Consider the following 22,886-nt stretch of genomic DNA (forward strand, 5'->3'; position numbering starts at 1 on the left):
TTTAGTAGAGTGTATTTGTGGGTTACTGTTTAATATTAGCAGTATGCATTAATTCCCTTTAATCTTTCATATAGTACCTTTATTTGCGTGTTAAATTGAAAATATTTAGAGAATTTTCTCAAGAAGGAAGCTTTTATTTATTTGTGAGTCCCCATAACTGTGTTAATCAAACAGGAATTCTTTTTCCAAATCCTAGGTGTGAAAAAGTTGTTTGAACATTACCTCCAATATTTGCATATTCCTGCTTGGCACCAATTTGTCAGAGCATTGTGGAGAGTTTGTGGTTTCCTCATTAATGAAGATATCTGTTGATGAACTTATGAAAACCTACCTGTATGTATACCTGCATTCCATTAGTTTATGTGGCATAACTTGTAAGTAATGTTTACATCAGTTATTTTTTTAATTACAATTTATGCTTAGATTTTTTTTATGTCCGTTAATCTGTAGGTTATTCATTCAGTCATTCATTCATTCAGTCGTTCATTCATGGGGAAGCCGGGTGGTTCAGGCATTCACTCTCCTCGCTGAAGACCCAGGTTTGAATCTCCACATGTGTTTAATGTTTGAAGTCCATTTCTGGTGATCCCTCCAGTGATATTGCTGGAATATTGCTGAAGGTTGTGTAAAATTGAACTCCCTTGCTCACTTATCACAATATCAATTACTGGATGGTCAGGTCCAGATGTGATAAAATACATGCCCGTCATGTGCCTGAAATATTGCTTAGTGCCATCTAAATATCCTATTGATAGTTATCTATCTAAAATCTTCATAATGTATTACTGAGCTGTTGTACTGAATTGTAAAGCTGATAGTTACGGCTGTAAATATGAGCATGTGTGACAAGTGACATGGTTTACAGAACCAGTCCTTCTTTCATCAGCTTTTGAGATCAAATGTCGCACAGATGTTGATCATCTACTTGCTGTTTCGAAATTATGTTCAATAAATGTTAACTGTGTGAATCTTTGATCCAGTTACATAAACACTAGGTCTTAAAGTCCTCCTACTTGTAGTTCACAAAAGCAACATAAAATCTTTCAGCTCATATTGATTTCACTGGAGACAGCCAGACTGTTTAGGACAGGGACAAATTGTTGCACTTCAGAAAACCTTATTTTAATACAAAGTGGAACAATATTACGTTAATAATGATAATCAATATCTGAAGTTCTATTTATTGACAGATGTTGCCGATACCTTGAATGTATTCACCTCTGTATAACGCGCATTTGACACTTGGAATTTAGGTCATTGTTTTCTTAAAACCTGCTGTGTTGTCATAATTTTTTTTCGCTTTAGATGATTTCATGTTTATGGAAATTGTTTCTTAAGAAATGCCTCTCTGTTGTGTGGATTCTCTCATGGTGCTCTATAGTGAAGTTTTGGACGTGTCTTAGAAAACTCAATGTGGGCAGTATATGTGGGTGATGCTTGCATGAAAATACGTCTTCAAGTCTCCTACACAGGCTCACATATTGAAAACAGGCGCAATAGATTGCTGTGGAAACGGTGGAGAAAGATTTGAAGGACTTTGGACTCCTAATGTTTTGTGAACTACATTTGTGTTTTTAAGACAAAACTGTTTCAGACAAATGACACCATCTGTTTGTGGGTATTTGCTTGTTGGCAGTTTTGCTGACACAGGTTGTTTAAGTGTGACTGTGGACTCGATACTGCCTGTAATAAGACTGACGTGTCTGATCTGTTGATGAGTCAAGCAGTTTTTGTATCTACATCTGAAGATTGTTGTGGCACACTATTCTTCAAAATAGCAAGGTTTAAGAAACGGTAAGATTTTTTTCTTTTAATTACATTCAAATTTTAGTGCAATCAGTGTCAAATTAGAGAGTTTTTCTGAGGTGTTGCGCCTTCCGTGAAAATTTGACAGAAAGAATTCCCCGTAATTCTTTTTCTGGCAGTTGGGCGTTAACATCCATATATTCCCGTTCTTGGTGTTATGGCCACCTTAAATTTCCTTTCTTAAATTTCCATGTCTTATAACTTGCATTTTAATTGGTCAGTACAGCAAAAGTTAAAAATGTGCGTGGGTTAGATCATTTAGTATTGAGAAAGTGGCATGGTGCTTGTTAAGAGAGTTCCTGTTGTTCTGAAAGGGAGCCATTACGTGGCCCAACTCCTGCCCTCTCAGCTTGCCCCAACTCCACAGCAAACAGAGCCTCGATGATATCATAGGAAATGACTGGCTGTTACCGCCAAACGTTCAAAAATGCCATTATTTCAAATAGTTGGATGCTCAAAGAGTGTAGGTAGAGACTGGTGTTGTGGAGAGAGAACGATTCTGATGCATGTGTGTTTGAGGGATTTGTAAGGGATGGATTGTCACTGAGCTGGATTGTAAAGGTGAGAGTAATAAATCAGGCAGTAGGTCATTAAGATGAACAGCCTATATAGGCCCATTACTTAATAGCTATGTGTTTACACATTTGTAACAAAGTACAGCTTTCAGCGGGTACTAAGGGTTTATTGGTGCGCTATTTTGATAAATGTCACCATATTTATTTTATTTATTTTAGAAATTGAAGGATTTTCTAATTTTCAGTTAATTTAAACAATTTTTGTTTGTAGACAAATGTTTTCTTCATATACATCAAGATATGAATAATGAAATGCAAGACTTCATAATCTAAAACCCTTTATGTGCTTGTGATGTAATGATTAATTGTCTTGTAGTGAGTCAAGGTGCTTTACTGTCACCAACTCTTCCTTGGATACTCATGGAGGTTCAGGTTAGAATACTGGCCTTCAGTATCCCATGCTTGTCGTAAGAGGCAACTAACGGGATTGGGTGGTCAGGCTTGCTGACTTGACACGTCATCAGTTCCAGTTGCGCAGATTGATGCTCATGTTAATCACCAGATTGTCTGGTCCAGACTCGATTATTTACAGACCACGACCATATAGCTGGAATATTGCTAAGTGTGGCATATAACTATATCCCATGCTTGTCGTAAGAGGCAACTAACGGGATTGGGTGGTCAGGCTTGCTGACTTGACACGTCATCAGTTCCAGTTGCGCAGATTGATGCTCATGTTAATCACCAGATTGTCTGGTCCAGACTCGATTATTTACAGACCACGACCATATAGCTGGAATATTGCTAAGTGTGGCATATAACTAGCATCATTCACCCTTCTTTGGAACTTACAGGGATGAAGGGTTAAAATGGGTCCACGAAGCTTCATGATAGATTAGGAAGGTGAGTCTGAATGACTGGGTTGATGCTCTCAGTATCAATCACAGGATTGCCTGGCCCAGACTTAATTATTTACAGGCTACTGTCTTTTCAGAGATCAGTTTTTGTTCAGGTACCTTGGTGAGGGCCAGTGATTACGACTGATAGACCCTCGTCTTAGATAAGTATACAACTTAGCTTGAGGGGTATTTTAAGGAAGTCCTTGCATGACGTAACTTATCCATTTCCCTTCTCCTTCATACAACGCTGAGAATTGTTTTGTATGTGATGTCCCTCTTCATTTACTTGCCTTCTTAATAACATTTGACTGATTATATTGAATAAGTCAACAGCGAATGGAATGGAACATAAATGTAAAGATGAAACCAGTGAGATGTGATGGTTTGTCGGCCGTCAGTCTCTCGCATACCAGGTCAAGGTCATTTCAGTGGATTAGCTTAATCCATTTGTTGTGTCAATATTCCGCTCACTATGTATCTTTGTTGGCTTGGATCTGAGGATGGGCCTCTCTGATGTCACGATGCTGGTAGTTTTGGTCAGTAGGTCTCTGTGCTGAGAAGCAGTTCTCAGGTGATCTGGTATTGACGCTTCACCATTTCATGTAAGTAATGTAACGCCAACATTCGAGATCATTATTCAGTGAATGTCTACAAAACTGACTATTGTTGCAGACACCCTTTTACTGATGAAATCATATCTTCCTTATCGTTGTTGTGATTTGAAAACAGGATTGAATCCCAGTTCTTTGACATCCTGTATTTATGAAATTGTTTACGTAACAGTGCATGTAGATCCTGGTTCTGTTGCTGGTGTGTCGTGTAGATTGTGTGGAGATAAAGACAGGAGTGACATGACCATGACGCAAGTGTTCCACATGTTCCACTGAAGCTATCTCCTTACTCTAGGCCCAGCTGGTAGTAAAGAGAGGGGTGATTAGTGAATTCTTGAGATCATTGATCTCCTTCAAATCTACTTTCTTGGATTTGTTGCTTCAAAGTGACTGTCCATGATGCTCATGTGATAGGGCTTGAGTAGTTTTTCCAGAAGTGATGTTCGGGATTGGCGGCCAAGATTACCAATGTTCTTGTGATTACAGTTGACTTCCATGTTTCATATCCATAACAGATTCTTCTGGAGGAAGTGCTGAATATTAACTTTGGTTATGGCATGATTTACATCAGTACTTACACATGAACATGTGCAGTCATTCAGAAATAATCACTCCGACATTTTCACATGGCCAAAGTTATTGAATGTTTAAAATACTTTTGTAAGTTCTTGAAGACTTTTCTTTTTATTTTTGAAGTCATATGAAAAAGAAAAATGATAAATTTACTTTCTGTTTTATGAAGTCAGATGTTAATGATAGCATTAACGTACATGACATGGTACTCTTATGTTTTGTGATTATTATCAATGAGCATGTCAGATGATATCAGAGTTAGATAATGAGCATGTTGAGTTTTTTAAGGCACTTTGCGCCAAGACATTTTGTCACTCGTCAACAGCAGCTATAAATACTGTGTCAAGATAACCTCTAACTAAATTGTTTCCAAAGTAGTCTCACAAGTGTCACTTTATCTTTAGCTGGCCCATGTCAGTTTTAGGACTGTTGAGGAAGGAAGTTTGTGGGGGAAATTAGGAGTAATTTAACAATCTTGTAGTGAGCCGTGATGGAGTGAAACTGGCCCACATGTAGTTCAAAGCATTAGGAGTCCAACTGACTCACCTAGAAGTGTAGCCTTGCTTATGTTTCAGTGGTAGTAATTAATGTTTTAAAGGATAATTTATAAATTTCAATAAAAGAACACATTGTCCCCTAACAGACCAACGATATACTGATATACTGTTTGCGTATCTGGACTTGCCTCTTTCAAGGATAGAATTACTATACATCCATTAGGTTAGCCTTCAGTATAGCCTTGGAGCAAGTCTAGTGGAAGTGTTCAGAGGGGAAACTAGGGCAATAGCATGCTAGGGATAAGAGCAAGTGAGTGAGTTTAGTTATATGTCATTCTCAGCAGTGTTCCAGCTATAGGAGCTGCGGTCTTTATATAATCAAGTCTGGACCAGACAATCCACTGATCGATATCATGAGCATCGATCTGCAGCATTGGGATACAATGATATGTGTTACAATGTCATTAACTCTGACCACCTGATCTTGTTAGTCATATCTTTTGACAAGCATTGGCTACTGAAGATCATTTCTTATTCAGATCTTCATAACTGCAGGGCATATAAGAGTAGGCTAAATTTATCAGGTCATTCAGCTGTATGGCATGGCTGATTTTGTTATTGTTCTTGTATTTGGTGGATAATTGTACATAATATCAGTCACTTGTATGTTATTTAAGAATTATGATATAATGCTGGTGATGATATTATAGAATTGAATAAAAGTAATATTGTTGTCTGAAACTTTAAAATATTTTTAAGGTACATGTTAAAATACAAATGAGTATGGTGTTTATTTGGAAGGCTGTTTCATTTTCAGTGTTGCATGTTGCATTTTCTGAAAGAAACTGATAATACCTTCGAATATGAAATTTTTATTGTGTTAACTTCAATATTTCTGTGAAACATTCACAACATTCACAGTGCAGTATTACAATATGCAGTGGGTTGAAATACCTGGTTTGACATCTTAAATGCTGTGGTTTGTTTTTGTTGGTGTTTGCTCATCACATCGAAGACCTGGCTTCGGTTACCCACATGGGTGCATTTGTCAAGCCCATTTTTGATTTCCCCTGTCATTATATTGCTGGACTGTTGGTAAAAGTGGCATAAAACTACCTCACTCACTCATTTTTTATGTTAAACTCTAATGTTAAGGTGGACAAAGTACATCACATTGAATGGCCGCCCCCAGCAGGGGTTTGTAGTTGACAACATGGATAAGGTGACTTGGCACTGTGACATACCTAGTTGTGTGCTGTCCCCATGGAATGTCTTGTCTCAACACCATTGATTGTTCATGATTTCCATCACTGGTATACCTCTCCAGACCTGTTGAATTTGTTGCTGAATTACAATGTTGGCATTAAACAACTAACAGACATATTATTAAATGTGGTAATCTCACTCACTCTACCCTTACATCCACTCGTTTATTCAATCACCTACTCAGGACATTGGGGTGGTCTTGTGGTCAAAGCATTCGTTCGTCATGCTAAAGAGCCGGGTTCAATTCCCCACATGGTTGTGTGAAGCCTATTTCTGGTGTGCCCTGCTGCGATATTGCTGGAATATTGCTGAGTGGCCAGATACTACACTCACACATGCAGCAGCTCGCTCACTCACTCACTCTTCATACCACTCACTCACTCACTTGCTTACTCGCTCACTCATTAAAGTTTAAAATATTGCATGTTTATCACCATGATTGCCTAGGTGATAAGTAAAGGGACTACTTGAACATAAACACATTGTAATACAATCACAATCAAGTGTTAAGCTGGTTCATGGTGTTTCAAGTAGGAAACAATCAAGTCAAGCATGTGGCCAGTCACCAGACTGGCACGCTGGGGACCAGGGTATCTGTGTTGGCAGATACCAGATACTATGTAGTGTTGCTGTGTTAATTGGTCTCAACTAGTGCAGATGGAAACAGGAATGCTGTATTTGATGCAGTAAATGCCCGTGTTGATATGGAATCTTTCAAATAATGAATAGGAGTCAGCACAATCATTGGTAGTTTGCGTCATGATCCTTATTAAATGATCAGAAAGGGCGTTGGAATATTGAAGACCTGCTATGAAGAATTTTAAAAATTTATTAACAGGAAGAAAGAAAATAGATCATCAAAATCTGAATTCTGCATTCCAATGAGAAATGTTAATGTTTGCAGATTTCATAGAATCCCTTCCTTACATTTCATGGTGTTATTTCTAAGTCATAAATATAAAAGTCTAGAGAGTATCTAGATAATGTTCGATAGACATTGTATATCTCACGGCAGATATAATGTTTATTGTATGACAGGTGCATAACCTTGAAAGTTGCAACAGGACTTCAGAAGACAATATTCATGAAAATGGTTTAAAATTGTAGTATTTTCCAGACAGTGTCTCTTTATTGGTCAAAGTTAGAATGTGTTGAAGTGATAAACCTTCATATCCTCTTTTTTCTTAACTGAAGGGTTACCGAATTTAGTGAGATTGATGTCGGTTATGCTTAAGAACAAATGTGTGCCAAGGGAGGTAACTCTATGAGGCTAGCTGTTGATTGCCAGCCATGATGCAGAAATCTGTATTGATTGTCTGGTGAAAGCTTTCAACTGGTCCAGTGCTAGCAAGGCATGAAAGCCACCCTTTCTTTGGGATATTGTCTAGCATGGACAGCACAAGGTTACACCACTGATTCCTCGCAGTATTTCGGAACATTTATGATTAAAAAAAACTTGTTTTTGATATACTCGTAATTGTACAAGAAATACATGTTTAAATAGAAATTGCTTTTAATTGTGGAATTGTTTTGCCCTCATTTTGTTAAGTAATTGATGTATTTATATTAATTTGTTTGTCTTCATTTTGTTTCATTTTGGTTGTAAGATGGTCATGTTGATACACATCTTCTACTCATAAAAAAGACTTTCGATACAACTGGCCGAGGCATGGCTCTTGCATTTTCAGTAGTATTTACTGTCACATTCTTTATCATTTTCAGCTGAGCTTACAAGACCACATGGAATTTTTGCAAAATCAGTGTTAGGAAAAGTGGCTCAAGTCACAGACTGTGATAAGAGTTTTGACTTGATTGTTGTCTTTGAGCATTCAGTCTTGTCGCTGGTCTTGGAGATAATAGTATCCTTTACAGACCCCACCTTCATCATGAACAAATTGCTTTTTTTTCCTTCTCTCATAATCCAACAGTTTGACCAGCTCAACAACTGACTGTTCAACAAATTGATGTGGGAATGTTAAAATTAACACTTGGAAAAGTAGTTTGAAAAAAAGGTCGGACAGATGTCATAATTAGATTCCCTGGTGAAATTAGAAAGGAAGCTGTTTGTTCTTCCAGTGTGGTCTTTATTGGTCAGTGGCATCTGTGAGTCATGCATGTTCGTAGTGTCCTCACTCAGATGCTCATCACATGATCATCTACCAACACATGCATGTGTCACAATCCCATGTGTCCGTTGACATTCCACACTGCCCATTGTCCCTAGACCCTTCTCATGTCAAAAATCAATCTCTGGATTTCTTTAGCTGTCCATGATTCCCTCATCTCAGATATCTTTTGAATATCATTAAAAGACATTTCTATAAATTTGGAGGACCTTGTCACCAGTATTTTGTCTGCTGATTGTGTAGAAGCAGCAGGTTGGTTCTGCTGCTGCTGCTGCTGCTGCTGCCGCAAGTCTTCGGGCACACCAGAGGTAGGTCCATTCAGAGATTTGAAGAAAAACCATACAATTCAATTAGGACCAAGAGAGGAATTGCAGGAAAAATCTTTTTTGTTTGATTTTGTATTGATTTCTGAACTACTTTGTTCTGTTCACATTTTAGATATGTTGAATTAGGGAATTTGGCACAAAACTTGAACTTAAAATTTTTATTTCTACATTTAATGCTTAAAAATTGGCCACAGGGACATTACAGAGCAAGAAAAGTAAATTCTGGAAGAATAACCTTTTTACAAACAGTCATCTATGAAAGCAGTTCTTGGTATGGAGGCTAAATTGTTGCCAACAGCTGCTTAAAACCAAACTCATTCACTACAGAAAGCTGCATTTGTTTTGAAAGATGCTATTGAAGAATGAGAAGTATAGAAAACCCAAAATCATAATCCTATCTATTCCTTTTGACACAGTTTTTCAACTTTTTTTCATCTTTGTCATATAGTGAAGCCACTGAAAGAAAATGAAAGGAAGTTTAGCAAAATGTCATTGATCTCAGCATAGCAAAACTTGGCATCCAGTGACTGATTTAATTTTGTTTTAATTTGTGCGGGACTTCTCTCTTGGTGTTTGTTGACAGCGACAAATGACTGATGAGTCATCTGTGTCCCAGGTCTCCTGTGTTCGCATCTGACACTTGTAGATGCAGTGGTGGTCTGCTTCCCATCCCATCATCTGCTGGTCATCTTGTAGCTCACCTATCAAGTAGTAAGTGACGGCGTTTAGTTTTAGGCCACTTTTAGCAATATTCCAGCAGTATCACATCGGTTACACCAGAAATGAGCTTCACACATTGTACCCACGTGGGCAATCAAACCCGAGTCTTCAGCGTTTCAGCGAGCACTTTAACCACTTTGTTTAGTAACCCACCACCCACCCTTCAAGGGGACATTTTGTGTCTTTATCAACTGGGGATAGTTTAGTTTAGTGAGTAAATTGTCTACTTATTACAGCAAAGACCCTATTCACCACATAGATATGAAGTGTGAAACCCATTTCTGGTGTCCCTTGCTGTAGTATTGCTGCTATATTGCTAAAATTGGTGCAAAATTAACTCGCTCACTTTGACATATTTTCAAATTTTCTGCAATCATGCGGAAGTAATTCCAATGAAACAGCTTGTCATGTTGAGTGATTCTGAGACGGCACTGCTGCACTAACCTGACTGATAACATACTCAAGGTGTGTAAAAACTGGCAGGAAAACTACACTTGAGTGTTATCACATTCTATATAAAGCCTGGGGCGGTTATCAGAATCCAACAAGTACATGCAAGAGGGTAAAGGAGGACCACTTCCACGTATCAGGCTTGTATTATGCTTGTAGTGCTGTAGAGAGCTGCTCCTTGAAGCTTCGTCTCCAAGGTGGAGACGAGGATGCATGGTGAGAGAAGGAAAGCATATGTCGGAGATGAGGGTGGGAATAAATCAATGACACCAGGACAGTGGGGAGACCAGGTGATAAGATGTGTAATGATGGGATGAAGAAGTTTTACCTGCCTTGAGGTTGCTAAAGTTTGAAGTTAATGCATCAGGCTAAGTGGGTTATTTTAAGTCTTTTTTCAAAGATGAATGTGATTGTGGGGTATTTATTGCTTATGCTGTTTATCAAGATGGTGATAGTGTTTTGTGGTGAATATTGGGGGTTTTTTTGTTTTGGAACTTTTCCAAACTCACTCACTCACTCACTCAAATTTCAATCAGGGAAGCCTTAAATATTTAACTTCAGCCTTTGCATTGACTTTGGGGATTATTTTCAGCAGATATTTGAAATTTTTGTAGTCCACTTATTGCTCTGGATCCAGTTCTACAAAGTGATCTTGAAGGTGATCTTAACTCTGATACTTAAGACTTATAATGACTGTCACTTGATTGCTGGAGAAGAACCATGTATCAACGTGTTGAGATCATCTGTTATGTGATGTCAAACATCCATCTTTGCATGATGGTCAGGGTTGTAGGCTATATAGGTCAAGTAAACATCAACTTGTGTAGAATCAAAGCGGAATTGGTCTCTTTGCTACGTCTATTGGATCTGTCATGATAAATATCTTCAGGTAATTGCAGAATCAATGTAGAGATTGTAGGTGGCACCACCATGTTGGTTATCACAACTGATAAGAAGGTAAATGGTGCAGTAAAAGTTGGAAGTGGACCAACTTTGTGCAGAACATTTGCTGGATTGCTGAATCGTGATTTCCTGCATTGAACTTATCCACAGGGGCTGTAGGCTTGTTTGGATGTCGTTAGGTCACAGCAGCAGTCTATGGGCCCTGGAGTGTTCTGGATAAGGAAGACTCTGACGAGATAGCTGGTGTAGTAAATCACTTTAATTGCAATTCTTCTTCAACTTGTTCTTTTTCTGGTAGTATTCACTGTTTTTTTAATATTCTTGTAAACATTATTGCCTGTTCACCACTGTGACCACTAATGGAATAGATATCTATTAATCTGGTGCTGTATTTCACTGAATTTTTGGAATTTATGAGACATTTAGGCTAAGGGAGATTGTGTAACCACAAAGTTTTAAATGCATAAGAAATGACAATTTCTTTTCTTTTTGGTGCAGTTTCTTAAATTTAATGCACTTCTGACAAGCAACGTTTGTAATGTGTTGAGTTTTTCTGATGAATATGCACTGATGCTTGTGATGTTCCAAGGGACTTGTTTGAAAGATTTGTTTCCCTGCACATGTTAAGATTATGAGAGCTTCTTTGCCATTTTGGTGGAATATTTCTCACATCCATCCACAAAAACCATCAATACACTCGCCAGTCGGGAGATTTATGTTAAGTCAAGCTGAAAAAACAATTAAAGGCGCGTGTCAGACATCATGCAGGAGATAGCATTTTGCTCAACTTTCTTGCACACTTTGTTAGTTTAGTGGCCTTGTAAATAAAGAGGATCTCACGCTGACTTGATTTATCTCCCTTTGAATAAATGGAGGATGTGTTTGTTGTCCTCAAGAGACAGGTCCTATTCATGAAAATATATTAAAAGCCCATGTATAGGTTTAGTGACATACAATGAGGTGTCTGATCATTCGTGGACATGATGTTGTTGTTGTAGACGTTGTGCTGTAAAAAGACTTGAGATAATGGTGGATGTTACAAATTCATCCCAAACAGATCTTTCAGGTGAACTTTGATCTTTTGCTCCAGTACAAGGCTGATATTTATTGGTGATGAAAGGTCCTAAATGTGAAAATCAGATGGGTGTATCAATGGTTCTAAAATAGACACTGTCATTTACAGATAAGCCTTGGAAAGTAAACAGAAATTATTCAGTAATTATTTTTACCATGTTGAGTGTATTTGAAGAAGAGACTGTGAAACACATTTGGGTCGGTGCTGTGCCAGAACAACAGTTGTACAAATATTTTGGTGAGATTATTGTTTTTCTGGTATTTTAGATATGGAACCATCACCTTCTCATGGTGAGTCTGTTTTATTAATGACCAGATGGGTCATTTACTTTGAAAAAGACATTTTTGATTTGAATGTTTCATGGCAAAGATGTTCAGAATACAAATATGTAGTTGTCCTTATCAAAGCTGTTACATTTTGAACTTAGTAGTTATGAATATTTTGAGATGTTTTTATGAATTTGTCTAGTGGTTTCACTTTTGAAAAATCTCATGAAGTATTCATTATCACTAAAAGATTTTTGTTCAGTATATAATGTTTTTTTGATGAGTTCAGAAAAAAGAGTGAACAGTAAATATCTTGTTAGATTTTTTTACTTTCATTTCATTTCTGTTAAGACTCTCTATTCAATGACAGTTTAGCTTGTGACACTAACGTTCAACATTCTTAGCCAAACCAGTGGAATGTCATTAAGTTGTTCCTGCAACAATTCGGAAGTCGTACATTGAACTAAAGAATTGTTTAGAAAGAATATTTATTCTTAACCAACCATTTTGATTATTTTGGTGAAAGAAGTAATTTTAAGTACAAAATCTTTGCTAGGTGATATTTATTTAATGCAGTGACATTAAACCTGATGCATTAGCTAAATTACCCATGCTCTTTCGTGGCTAAATAGACTTGATTGCTGTCATAGAAAAAAATTCTGTTCAAACAAAACTGAGGAAATTAAAACATTTTGAGATTAGCTCACCGCTAACAGCTGTGTGTTTAGGATGTCGGCTATCACTGGACGGCTTCCCATAAGGATTCCATCCGGAGGAATCCGAGATTAAACTAACTCAAAATTATGGCAACATTCGATCAACTCAGTCAGAGCAACAGGAATTGTCTGAAATGTCCCAATTCCAGCACTGTTGGAGTTAATAATTTTTATAGAAATTGGTCATTATCATTATTTCATTAATGAGATGAATCATATCAAGAAGAATGTGTGAAATAATTTGTTTGATGAATTCTTTAGGGGAAAAATGGAAAATGACAGGCTGTGGATGAGGAATGGCATGGTGTGGGGTTTTGTTGAGACCATGTAGTCTGCTGTAGCTGTTTGAGTGGGATAATGACAGTAGTCTCGGGATGTTGGTTTGCGGCTTAGCAGCGTCCTTTAAACTTGTCAAGAATGTACAAGTGGATTCAGCTTCAGACCAATCAGCCAGTTTTGCCCATCAGCAGTGAAACACCTGGATCCTTCAACAGAGGGTGACAGTCCCTGTATACTGTATCTGCCCCCCAAGCTTACACGGCTACCTGCTGCTCGCCCCGACCAGGGAGGAAAAATTTGCTTTAGTAACAAGTAATCTTTCAGTTAAATTTGGACAAGCTTGGATACCTGCCTGCACTTCCCTCAATGATTTGCCAAAACATGTAGCCCTCAGCTGCAGTGTGACATGTTTTTGATAAGACGGTGTCGATATCGGTGTTATGAATGTAGAGAGATAGTGATGTACTACGTAGCCTGAGACTTCTGCTGCTGCTGGCGTTGCTGCATAGTACATGCTTCCTATAGGATATTGGAGGTAGTTGTGTTGTCCTGTTGAGGAAATCAAGGGGAGAGCCAGGTCTCAGCCACAGTTTCGCGCCTGCATCAGTCTCATTCGACAGTAGCGCAAGGAGGTGGAAACACCTCTCCAGGCCAGGAGTAGGATAACTCGCAACAAGTGCCCAGTTGCAGGTTGGCAAACTTTTTCATGTTCTATTTTTTGTCCATTGATCCTGATTTTTAACGACATTATGTAAATACACTTTGTCATAGACAGGTCTAGTTAGTTTTCCCCTTTGTCAATAACGTTTATGAAGGATGATTTTAACTTGGCTTATGCTCCACTAATCATAAATATTTCTTATGTTTGAGAGTCCATATTGTATTTTAGTTTTTATTGCTTTGAAACACATTCTTTCTTGTTCATTTCCCTGAGATTTTAATTCATGTCATATCATTTCTGAAAATCTGAAATGTGCTGTTTTTTTTTTAATGGTTGGTGAATGTCATTTCTAAGAGGACCCAGTTTTGGGGGGGAGAAAAAAATCAGCGGAAGCAGTGCCCATTCTGCAACTAAATACAATATAGTTCTTGAGCTGTGATCTTGATAAGCTGGTGTATTTATTTTCCCACTTGCTCCCCATGTTTCTAATTAGCAGTAAGTAGATTTTGTGGTTCATTGTATACAGCTTGGAGCAAGGTGATACCTGTTCTGTCTGTGGCAAGTACTTCAGTAATTACATCATCCTTTGTGGGTGGTTGGTTCATCAGTGATACATACATGTTGTTAGGAAAACAGTTTTTGTCTGTCACTACTGTGCGGGTCATGAGCATGCAAGAAATGGAGGGAAATAAATAAACATGATGATAGACCTTCATTCATTTATCAGCAGTTACCGCTGAGAGTTGAATTTACGTCAGACAGTTCAAGCATCTAGTTGTGGCATCACAGACATCTGTCAACTGCAAGGGAATATGTTTTATGCTCCTTCTTTATAGTTGCAGATTTCAGTGTTAAATTCATTATTGTTAAGATCAGGGCCCAAAACTTGCCAGTACAGCATTTTCTTCATGATGATTTTGTTCAAACACTAGAGCTATTTAGATTGTCGAATATGATCTTCAAGGTTATACCAACATTGCTTATGAAGCATGTGTTTATGATTTATCTGTTGACATTTGTATCTTGAATGTATATGGTATTGTGTTCACTTCTGTATGTAAATCCTTCACTATGATAATGTTTCTATGAGGTATGTGGGTTTAACCCAGTTCTCTCACTCACTCACTCACTTACTCTAAATGTGAAAAACTTGAATTGTATCTAAAGCATAGTGGTACAGCCTAGTCATGAAAACATTGCCAAGTCATGTCAAAGATGTGTGTGTGATTCCACATATGGGTACAGTGTCTGAAGCCTATTGCTGATGTCTCCTGCCTTCATATAGGTGGAATATTGCCAAACATGCGTAAAAGTGAGTTCACTCACTCACTCCAATGCATTGTTTAACCTAATCCGTGCACACTCACTCAAAGTATGAAAAACTTGATTTGTGTCCAAAGCATCCTTTAACCCAAATCACTCACTCACACATACAAAACTTGTGAAATGTGATTAGTGTGTCTAGGGTCCATTAAAGCTCTGTTTTATGTTGTGTGGGTACACCATGCTTGTCTCACTTGAGCTAGTTCCAGTGCTATTCTGTCAAGTGTTAAACTTTAACGATGTCCTAGTGCAGTCAGGTTTGAAGAATGGGTGTGTTTTCAAATACAGAATAGTGCAGAGCAAATCCTACGACTAAGTGGCTTCTATTGAATTAGTTGAGATATCTGTGTCAAGTTTCAGGTGCTCTTTGGGTTTGGTGAAGGAGTGGTGAACATTCTTCTTTGAGCTTGACCGAATTGTCCAAATAGTGTTACATACAAAAAGTCTTCAATTTTGGCAGTGATAAAGAAGACTGCTTGACATTATCAGAAAAAGCGGAAATGTGCTTCAACATATATATGTTAGTTGCAACAGAAATTGAGGAGTTTCTGGAAGACAACTTTTAACAAATGTAACAAAAGTGTTCTTTATCACATTCAAAGTTATACTAAAGCATTAAAATGGATGATCACAGGTTATATGCCCCTTTGCTAATATGTCATGGATTTATTTTGGACATCTGATTTGAAATTTAATGGTAATAGGTCCTCAGATTACTTTTATGGTCTGGTTTCAGCTGGCTGAGTTTTGTGTCTTTTGTTACAAGGAGCCCTTGAGTTTCATGCTCAACTTCAAAAACTGCACACAGTTTCAGTTGACTACAGTTGATGCTCATGATATCAATCATTTGATAGCTCAAAACTATGTTAATTACTCCATGTTGAATATTGCAGTAAGCATCATTGCAAACCAAACAAAATTGACTGTGGTCTTTTGCCAAAGTCATATGCTGATCCAAATTGATAAAGCTCCAAGGATTTTGTGTTGCATATATTTTCTTGCACCAACTTTAATATGGCTGATATTTAGCAGCATAAATCATTAATGAAACCTGAACCAGCTTGTTATCAACTCATACCCTCTCATGAGGAACATCAGTGTTATCAATGCAAGGATGCACGTTCAGTTCCTTGTACCATAGATTAGCCATTTGCAACCTGACGCAATGTCATGAAAATGATGGGTTTTATGTTTTCCTGCATTTACTTTTTACGTTCTTTGTCCTTGAAGTTGTTTCCTTCATTAAGTCCTAGAAAGCTGGTGTATTGTGTAGACTACATAAGCTGGTAAGTTTACCACGTAATCGCCTGTAATGACCTTATGTTATCAAGGTGTGTTGTGGACTGACAGTGTGATTTATTATTGAGCTGCCCACAGGCTTCTGGCAAACTGACCTGTGCTTCCAGAATATTACCCAGGACTATCACCAGACTTGGAGAGTAGGTTTGAGTTTCTGAACAACTTGTCAAGGAGCTGGTTGGTTTAAAATTGAGTCACACAAAGAACGAATCGAGTGACATTGCATCTAGGAATCTTTCTTTCTGTGAGGACTTCATTAGGAGAGACTGAGAAATTGTCCAAAAGATCACAGAATCGACATGACAAATTTGTGACTGGAAGAAACATGCTATAAAGGAGTACACCCCTTGGTGTGTATTGGATTTTATGCCCAGCAATGGCGTGTGTACCAATTCTGATCCAGCTCTGCTGTAGAAGGCAGGTCCTGTGGTGAGTTCTTGTTCTTACTGAAACTGTACCGGAAACATTCAAGCTCAAAGATGGCTATAAGTATCATTTTTGTCGTAATATGGACTGTCATAAGCCAAGCAAATTATCCAAAGTTTAAGACCAGACTTTGGGCAAATAGATTATTTAGTAGAGTGAAGTATCATTGTCAATTAAGGATTTCATGTCATGTAATTTATATATATTCATTAGTGAATGAGTTGAGGGAAGGAAGGTGAATGGGTGACTAATGACGAGCTAATGCCCATTAGCGAGTGAGTAAGAAGGTTTGAAATCTCATCCACACTGTATAGGTTAGACAGACCCTGAAGCAAATACATCCCAGAAAGCCCTCGCAGGTCCAGAAAATGTGGCAAGTCTAGATTTCCACAGCTTCAGTGAAGAAAGTCTCAGGGCTCCTTTTCATTATGTTTTATATTTTGAACTTTTTTCTGTAAAATGTGTTCAGTTCAGAGACTAGTTGTTAGTCTATGGAAGTAGTTGTGAGGCTTCTTAAGAGTATAATGATTTTGCACTGGTTTCCTCTGTATGGAAGATTGCCACTGAGGCTATTGTCATGGTTGAAGTCAAACTGTGTGATAACATACCAAATGGCAGAAAGTCAGCCCTAGGCTTGATGTGTCCATGTGTGATAACCACAGTTTTTCAGGAAATTCTTCAGGAAAGCACTTTCATTTCCTTTTCTGAAATCAGCAATAGGAAATCCTGTAAGTTGCATGTAAAATTACCCAAGGTTTTGAATCCATAGTCGGACTGGTCAGAGAAAGAAATTTCCATTATGTATGTAGAGTGTTCTTGTGTTCATTTTACAGTACGTCAGCCAGTGTAAATAAGGTTTAAAAACACATAAGTAATGAACGTTTTTTGAGAAGTCATTGAACATTGATGTTGCATCCCCCACAACATCAATCACTGGTTCGTCTGGTTCAGTGTTTGTATTTTCCAGAAGTTGCTGTTATATTGGCTCACTACGTTGAGAAATTATGACTTGCCTATACTTTTTTTTTCTTTCTCATACCTGTTGAAGATTCTTTCGTTATGTTTATTTATGGTCCAGCCATGTGTTCAGTCTGCTCTGCTCTGTGTGTTATACAGACCCTGTAGATTGTGCTTTCTGTGTGAGCTAGCTGAAACGCCAGGTGTAAATAGACTCCACTTGATTCCCCCACTTTGATGTGGGTGAGATGCTCAGGCCCAGGTAGAAGGAAATATGCCCACCGAGCGATAAAGGTGTCGGGGAATCGCTATAAACAAAATGGTTTCACTTTCAATCCAAGCTGTTACCATTCTTGTATAGAGCTGCACTGATCTTACCTCACTGGATCTGGAGTAAGGTGGCACTGAAATTGGTAGTGAGTGAGTGACTTTGGTTTTATGCCACCTTTTGCAATATTACAGCAATATCAGGGTAGGGGACACCAAAAATGGGTTTCATACGTTGTATCCATGAGGGGAATCAGACACAGGTCAGCATGACATGTGAACACTTTCACCACATGGCTACCCCTGAAGCCTTGAGGTACAGTTAAACATGTGTCATTATCTATTTGACCCATGATGATCTGGGTTAGACTTGATCTTCAGCAACCCATTCTTGTCACAAAAGGTGACTAACAGGATTTGGTGGTCAGGCTAGTTGACCTGGTTGACACCTGTCATCATATCCCAATTGTGTTGACCGATGGTCATGATGTTGATCACTGGATTTTCTGGTCGAGACTTGACTGTTTACAGACTACCGCCATATGACTAGAATATTGCTGAGTGCAGCATTAAACAACCAACCAGTATCCGTTTGCATATAATTTACTCCAGAACAACCAGTATGGCGTTTACCATCTGCATTTCCAAACATTGTGTGAATGGACATGTGATGTCCTACAGAAACAATAGTAATATATAGCTCCGTTGATGTATAGTGAGATCTATCTTTCGTCCCAGTTGCCTTCATAGCATGAAAGCACATTTCCACCTGTATCACTGCGAACTGACAAGCTCTTCTCTTCAGCCATGGTAGTCTTCCTTTGCAGCAGCTTCAGTGTATCAGCAATTCAGTTGATGTATTTTGTTACCACACTCTTTGTACCAGTAGTATTTTTGTCGAGCAGGAACTTTATTCTACTTCGGAGGCTGAAAGGATGTTTCTGATGGATTCCTTCCGCTGCCAATATGTTAGACAAATGTTGCCATGCTAGGTGTAAGCAGTTTACCTTCATACTGCAGGATGTGCTTCCCTCCATTGTGAAACGTGCCGTAACCTACACCTTTAGCTTAAATTGATTATGGATAGAGATAAAGTCATCAACTGACTTAGGGAAAAGAAAATCTGTGAATCCTATCTTTTGTGTGTTTTGTTTAACAGTGAGAAAGAAGAATGCTTGGCCCCTATCTCTTTTCTGGTTTGTATTTGTGATGGGAATCTTAAGTTTATCTACTTACCAGTCAGGAATCAGTGTCTGTTTTTTAGCGGAACCCAATTTTTCTGGTTTTTTGACATGCTGAAGTAGGATACACTTGTATTGTTGACATTTAAGAAAGGTGAAAATGTGAAACACTTTTGTTATTCAAAAACAGAAAGATCGAGTTTTAGTTTTATGCATTTATGGTTCAAGACAGAGGCCAGGGTGTCAGAATTTGAGACCATCTATTCACTGAAATGTGAGTTTGATCAGGTGAGGAGACAGAATGTGGATCGTGTCCTATAGAGTTTCTGCAGGTGTGTCGACACTAATGAACCCACCTCCACCCAGGCCCTTTCATCTGCCATCCATGGCACATTCTACATAGGTCATTCCTCCAATGTTACTTATCCACCTTGGTTTTGCTCTACATACACTATGTGCCCTATCTGTGTATAAACAATCATTTCATTGTCATCCAAGAGCATCCCATTGTTCATTGATTTCTCCAGTATCTTAATGACAGTGTAGACTTCTCGTATTGGCCAATAGAGTGTTTGAAGGAGGGTGTTTTTCGCATCAGTGAGTCAACACATGTCTCGTTTTGTATGTAGACTGTATTGAATACAGATTATATTGGTGTAGGTACTTGTGCAGATGATTGGCCTTATTCCATGGCTTGTGACTGTGGTTTGGGTGTAGTCGGGCTATTATGCGGCTGAATGATGACTTGATGCCTGATTAGTTAGTTATGGACAGATGTGTGGTCAGCTCAGTAATATGACTCGGTCAGCCCTCTCCAAGTAATCAGCTTCTGTCACTCGTGCTGCTTCATGAGATGTGTAAAGAGTCTCTTGACTTGGATCACTTGGCAGTCCATGCATGGTTAATTCTGTTCCTTCAGGCAATTCTTGCAAGCTCAAATCTTTCAATCTGTAAAAATGTAACTAATTACTTAGACAATATCTCATTATGACCCAGGTACTGAGAGTGTCTTCCCGTGCTCCTTAAGCATAGTTCTCCTTTGAGACTGGCGGCATGGACTCCGTATTAAAACATGACTTCTAATATTAGGCTCATAATGTGAATTCCATGTGAAAATTTGTTTCCTCAGAAACCTGTGCTGTCAGAAGACATGACAGAGTCGATAAGGTGGTCGGTTTTTCAGCATTTCACTGTACCCAACTTTATGTGGATCAATACTCTTGAGGTCAACCTCTATCTTTATGGAGACTTTTAAGTTGCTTTAGCACCACCAAATGTTTTTAAAAGGATGTATGAGTGAAAATAAATAAATAAAAGTGAGTTGAATTTTATGTTTGGCAATATCACAGTAGGAGACACCAGAAATGGCTTTACACTTTGTACCCATGTGGAAAATTGAACCTATGCCGTTAGCATAATGAGGGAGACAGCTTTAACCGCTAGGCTACCCCATTGCTCCCTTAGAAGGATGAAGGGAAACAATAATGGTAGTAGTCATTGTTAGCAATATGTTGTTCTTTTTCTGATCTTTTTCTTTGTAAGGAATCAGAGAAAAGTGTCATAATTTATGGTAAAGAGCTTTTTCAAGAGTTGTATCTTAGGAGAGAACTAAGTATACTTAATCGACTTCTTATTTGCAGTCATGGCTTCATTTCAGTTGCTATGTTTACTGCTTGAAAAAGCTGAACCGAGGGCCATAAACTTAACTTAACTCAAGTCAAACATCACTCTATGTGTGTTACATGAGGGCATAGTTACACTAGCAAAGACTCGTGTTCGAGCAGGAGCTTTGACATAAAGAAGTGTGTATCTGACAAAAACAACCATGTCAGCTACATTTTTTAAATGTAAGTGTGTAACTTACATGCATCAGTTCATACAAAAGTGACATGGTTGTCTTCCTGTGTGAGTCAGGTTAGAAAGTGTTTTTCACACATCTGAACATCTGACTGTTTTGCTACATGCACTGAGGTAAAACTGGGGCCAACTGTCAGAGCTTCTGCAGACATTTTGAAATGTGGCTCCAGGCTCTACTGCTATGAAGATTTAGTAGATTTCAAAGAGGGTCAACTGTTTCCTAAAGGCTTACTGAAGGTGCCTCTTGGACTGGTAACATTGTTTTCTTTATGTGATTATGTAAATCTTTTCATTACAATTCAAATTTGTTGTAAACTCTCACCCAAGAAGGTCCAGGGTAGATTTTGAAATGCCACTTTCAGATTATGTTTAAACTAAACATGTCTTAATGGATGTTAACTTTCAGAATTAAGATGAATGATCTGTGAAATTATGTTGTCCTGTTATATATGTAAGGAGACAGGATATTTGTTGCAGGAAGGATTTGCAAAAGATGAACAAACTTTGTTGAAAATGTAGAGGAAATATTTCTGTCTAATGTTCCATGTATCATTCAGTTTTGTGCAGCTTGTCGTTACGTTTTGTATAACTTATCATTTTGGGTTTGTTCAGTAGATCAGCTTTCCAGTTGCTCATCTTACGGATCACTTCAGTCTTCATGGCATTGTTCAGCTGACCACTTGGTCTTGTTGAGATCATAATTGATTTTGGTCAACATGTCAATTGTTGTTTTTTTCACAGTTTGGCGTATCATTTATTTTCGGCACTGGATTTGGTTTAGTGTAGTCTTCCTTTTGGTTACTCTGTCTTACAGACCCTGAAGCAAAGTCTAAGGGCTCCATTTCATTATATAATTTTTTTTTTCGTATGAACTTTTTTCAGGAAATATGTTCATTTCAGAGACTAGTTGTTAGTCTACCTTTTGGGCAGTGTTCAGCAGTAAACAGTGATGTGTCAATAGCCAAATTTGTCTTGACCTTCCTACAAGGTTAACAAGAAGTATCAGGTCATCTATCTTGACGAAAATCAGCTCAATAGAATGTCTTCACTCAGAGTAAATTCTTCTCAAACAGATGAAAATGTGATTTCCCTGCTCTTATCTGAGAATATTGACAGCTGTCTATTCCACAATCCTAACAGAACCTTCAAATCTAGTATGACTGACATTCAGATGTGTTCTGAATGATAGGACTGCACCTGCAGTTCCTGTTATAACATGTTGCCAGGAATGTATCATATTCAGACACCCTGTTGTTCCACCATTGAGATCTAGCCATGGCTATAGAGCACAGATACCATCAGACAGCCATGTCTTCTACCTGTCTTGTTGTCAGATGCAATTAAGTTTAGAGGCCTCTGTCACTGTTTCTTTATCACAATTTCTTTTTGTTAAAGAAGGTTTCTCAAGCTGTTGATGAATGTCTACCTTTTGTATTGACACCCTGTTTGCTCATCCAAGACTTGTTGCTGATCCCGAGCTTGGGATTACCTCAGACAAATGTGGTCACATCCATTCAGTAGTGGACAGACCAGATGCTATCTCATCAGGAGGAACATGTGATCCATCCAGTGTATGTCATTGTAAATTATGTATTGAATGTCTGTCCTGTCATTGAGAGCAGGTCATGCCTGGTGGTGCTTGGCGGTCCCAATGTGAAGTAATTCATGGATTTTATTGCTTTTGGAGGTCAGTAGACTTGCACATTGGCGGGCCCAGTGTGATGTAATTAATGGATTTTATAAATTTTAGAAATCAGTAGACTTTCACAAGTCTCTAAGGTATTAATTTTACAGTATAAATAAAAATGTCTAAAAATATGAATAACACACTGCATTCATACTGTCCACATACCCAGACTTGCCTCTTTAAAAGATAGAATTACTAAA

The 22,886-nt window shown here is 38.2% G+C and overlaps 1 protein-coding gene across 3 annotated transcripts in view; it reads left to right on the forward strand.

Moving 5' to 3' along the window:
• The window catches only part of LOC137297027 (IQ motif and SEC7 domain-containing protein 1-like), a 175,105-nt gene that overhangs the window by 76,196 nt on the left and 76,023 nt on the right, over positions 1 to 22,886 (forward strand). Inside the window, exon 1 of one of the 3 annotated variants that reach the window (XM_067828975.1) lies at positions 13,536 to 13,718. The exons of the other annotated variants lie outside the window; for them this stretch is intronic. The gene's annotated coding sequence lies outside the window, so the exon portion shown is untranslated. Of the gene's footprint in view, positions 1 to 13,535; positions 13,719 to 22,886 lie in introns of those variants that run through there. 3 annotated transcript variants of the gene reach the window in all.

Source organism: Haliotis asinina, chromosome 9 (genome assembly GCF_037392515.1).
Source record: "Haliotis asinina isolate JCU_RB_2024 chromosome 9, JCU_Hal_asi_v2, whole genome shotgun sequence".
NCBI lineage: Eukaryota > Metazoa > Mollusca > Gastropoda > Lepetellida > Haliotidae > Haliotis > Haliotis asinina.